This window comes from Dipodomys merriami, unplaced genomic scaffold (genome assembly GCF_024711535.1).
Source record: "Dipodomys merriami isolate MVZ:Mamm:240054 unplaced genomic scaffold, mDipMer1.0.p SCAF_19, whole genome shotgun sequence".
NCBI lineage: Eukaryota > Metazoa > Chordata > Mammalia > Rodentia > Heteromyidae > Dipodomys > Dipodomys merriami.
This window is the reverse complement of record NW_027203270.1, coordinates 24,038,614-24,042,500: the sequence shown is the minus strand read 5'-3', so window position 1 is coordinate 24,042,500 and position 3,887 is coordinate 24,038,614. Positions and strand designations below refer to the sequence as shown.

The following is a 3,887-nucleotide window of genomic DNA, read 5'->3' as shown; positions in this document are numbered from 1 at the left end:
GGTCACCCAGGGAGGCCTGCAGTGTGCAGTCCTCTTGATGGCCCAGAACAGAGGGTTGAGGGAGTATTTAAGGCATGATGTGTTTCAGAGGGGTCCTTAGGAACCTCCCTCGCTCCCCAACTATGGAGACCTTATCACCTTGAGCCCAGTAAAGGTCAGATGGTTACCTGTCACCTATCACCTGGTCTCCTCGCTTTCCACTCCCTGCTCTGGACTCCAGTGAGTAGATGGAAATTCTCATGAAGAGTCTGTCTTTGAATGCTTTCCCTAATGAGAAGTATCTACTCCACCAAGAGGCCCCCTGGGGTAGACAGACTTTCCCAGAGGACTCAGCTCCATCTAGAATTTTCAAAATGTGGCTTTTGGAAGCTTGATTTCTTTTTTTTTTTTTAATCTATATTTTTAATTGTAAAGATATTGTACAAAGGGGTTACAGTTACATGAGTAAGGTAATGAGTACACTTCCTATCGAGCATTGTTATCCCCTCCTTTGTTTTCCCCCTACCATCCCTTCCCTCCCCACCTCCCCAACTTTTCCCTAGGAAGCTTGATTTCTCAATCTGCTCTTGGGGAATTTTTTTCCCCCTGGGACCCGATCTATTCCTTTACTTCTTAGAAGAATGAGGTCTCAGGGCATATTGAGGTCCAGCCTATTAAAAAGAAAAATCCCAAAAACAACCCCATTGTTTGGAGAAATTACAAGGGTTTTGTCTTGAATTATAGTGTTGGCCAAGCCCAAGACACTCAAGCTAATGGCTTTCTGTCCAGGTTGCTATTCCAAGAACAGAAAGCAGAAGCTGGCCAATTACAGCATGTATGTGTATGGGGGGAGGGGTGCCTCTTTCAGGTAGCCTGGGGTGCTGGCAGGGAAATTAAGGGTCTTACCTATAGGTGGCTCTGATAGCTCTCTGCTGGCAGTACTGGAGACAGATGAGGCCTTCATTCATGGCAGAGCCAACAAACCAAAACAAAAAAAGGCCCCAGCCGGGCACTGGTGGCTACGCCTGTAATCCTAGCTACTCAGGAGGCTGAAATCTGAGGATCTTAGTTCAAAGCCAGCCCAGACAGGAAAGCCTGTGAGACTTATCTCCAATAAACCACCAGAAAACTGGAAGTGGCACTGTGGCTCCAGTGGTGTGGAGCACTAGCCTTGAGCTGAAGAGCTGAGGGACCAGCGCCCAGGTCTAGAGTTCAAGCCCCACAACCGACAAAACAAAACAAAACAAAAAAACCCCCAAACATCCAATTAGGGAGTTTTCAGGGTGGTGTTTGAATGGGTCAGCCTTCACATGCGTGCACATTTGTCAGAAGATAGTGTTATTTTGAACAGTCTTATTGGAGCAATCTGTTCTTGTTTGAAAGAAAAGGCCGAGATGCTGTGTATATCTTCAGGGTCACTCAGGATGGCAGAGTGGGCCACCCCTCAGCACCTGGTATATGGGTGTCTCATCAAAGTGGATGCAATTCCCTTCTGTATGGAAGTGTCAAATGTTGGAGTGTTATTCCAGAAGGTGTGTCCCAGCTCCCAGGAGCCTGAATTCATGTGGAATCCCTTGCACATCTTTGCAAGAGAAGACTTTGCAAGAGACGTCAAAGACATATCAGGGATTTTTGTTGATGTTGTTGCCTATTTAACATTTAGCTTTCCATTTAAAATTGTGTTAGCACATCAAGTGGGGAATGTGTTTTTCCAAGCTGCCTGGGAGCATCTCGGTTAAGAGGCAGAGAGGCAAGTGCCCCTTAAGGCCTTACTCCCAGATATAAAGCTCTCTACCAGGAGCAAGGTGACAGTCACTGTCCCCATTTCCCTCAGTGACCATAGCTGTCCTGAATAGCTAGGATCTGCCATCTTTTCTGGCTACTGAGCTGTCTAGGTTGGCTTGCAGGAGTGCAGGGGGCATCTGCTTAGCAGTGGGCTGGCTTCTGTTCCCATCTGACTTAACTTGATGCTCACAGTGAATCAGAAACTGACAGAATCTGTTCCTGTAATGTTAGCTCCCCCACCCCCATCCGAAGGACCTGGTATACAGGATGATGAAGGGTGTACCCTAGAGTTGCCTGGCTTTTTAAGGTAGAATAGGGCAAAATTTCAAGCCTCTCAAACAAGTTCCCTGGGGGGAACTCCAGGTATGTGACTTACCCCTGCCCTCACCCTGGAGAAGGAAGGGAAAAGCACCATCCCCAGTAGAGTGTGCAGTTCTTCATCCAGTCACAGGAAGTAGGCCTAAGGCAGCCCATAAGACGGCCACAACCACTTGGGCGGTGAACATGGCCTCTTGAAAGCCTCTGTTGGACATAAGGAAAAAGGGCTATTGGGAGGGTCATTGCTTTCCCTTTGGGATTATTTTGCCTTTTGTGTGTGTGTGTGTGTGTGTGTGTGTGTGTGTCTGTGTGTGTCTGTGTGTGTGCCAGTACTGGGATGTGAACTCAGGACCTTGTGCTCTTGCTTGGCTTTTTAGCTCAAGGCTGGTGTGCTACCACTCATGCCACAGCTCCACTATTGGCTTTTTGCTGGTTAATTGGAGATGAGAATCTCATGGATTTTCGTGCCAAGGCTGGCTTTGAAACATGATCTTCAGATCTCAGTCTCCTGAGTAGCTAGGATTACAGGCAGGAGCCACTGTGCCCAGCTTGGAGTCCTTTGCTTAGAATTTAGGATTTTTTTTTTGATCACCTTTAATCCCTAGAACCTCAGGTTTAGCTTCTCTCTTAATCAAAACATGAGTCAATTTTAAGAGGTACCACACACCCAGCTGTAAGTGGGGGTCTTTCTTGATCGGTCTTAGACCCCTGGGAAGGGGTGGACTAGGAACTCAGGGTACCCTTCTCCCCTCCTTAGACAGGATCCCTTTCTTGGACTGTAAGAGACCCCACCCCCACCCCCATCCAGCACAAGTTAAGAATGTCAGGTTTTTTTCCCCCCCTTAGTCTCCAAGCAATCTACCTTCCCATAAGTTAGGCTTGTTTTCCTGTCACTCTGAGTTATCTTTAGAGGATAAGCCACCACCTCCATCACACAAGGGATTCTCCCAGAATCCCTTCTTTGGAATTTAACACCTGTGAGAAATTAGAGGGCATGCATAGCCATGCCAGAAGGTGGCGCTGCGATCATCGTGGTGATAATGGCTCACAATTGGGAAAGGGAATGTCAGGGCCTTTGCTGCTCTGTTCTTGAGATGTGAATAGATGTTAAGAGGCTCATGTTTTAATCAAATAAGCACTGATCTTAAATATGAAGGTAGTAGGAGCTTTCCTTGCAGGAAAATTTTCTTTGTCATAAAACTGGTGTCAGGAATCATTGAAGAAGCCAATGAGGATTCTCTCCGGATTGAAAATAGAGATGTCTCAGGGTGAGAGAGAAGACTGGTTGGAAGTGTAACCTTTGTTCCTGATTACCAACTGCCAGCCTTGAGGGGGATTTGTGAAAACATTTAAATTGGGCTCTGATGGGTTATAGCTCGGGCCAAATCTGTGTGAGGCCCTGGGTTCCATCCCCAGCACTGCAAAAAAAAAAAAAAAAAAAAAAAAAAGGCAAGTTTTATGCCTGTTGCATCACCAATAAATGTGTTAAAACACTCAAATTGTAGCCAAAATAAATGTCTTAACAAAGAAATAGGTTCTCTTTGGTCCTTCTTGCCACAGTTTGCTTTGTGTTTACTTTTTCTTAATTTTAAAGAGTTATCTAGAAACTAACACCCCTCCACATACCACCCAAGCTAGTTAAAAGTCCCAAAGTAATTATATTTATGCAATAGATATTTATTGGACCTTCCAAGTACCAAAATTCCTGTGTTAGCAATGTTCATGAGCAACATGGCCCCTCCTGAACAAAGATTTATGTTCCTAAGAAAACAGGCATATCAGTGTTCTCACCTGATGCTGAGTAG

The 3,887-nt window shown here is 45.8% G+C and overlaps 1 protein-coding gene across 1 annotated transcript in view; it reads left to right on the top strand.

The window, feature by feature from the left end:
* Window positions 1–3,613, top strand: part of Dusp3 (dual specificity phosphatase 3) — a 13,568-nt gene extending 9,955 nt beyond the window's left edge. Inside the window, exon 3 of the mRNA XM_070027806.1 lies at window positions 1–3,613. This exon is cut by the window's left edge and continues 453 nt beyond it. The gene's annotated coding sequence lies outside the window, so the exon portion shown is untranslated.
* The last annotated feature ends 274 nt before the right edge of the window (window positions 3,614–3,887 follow it).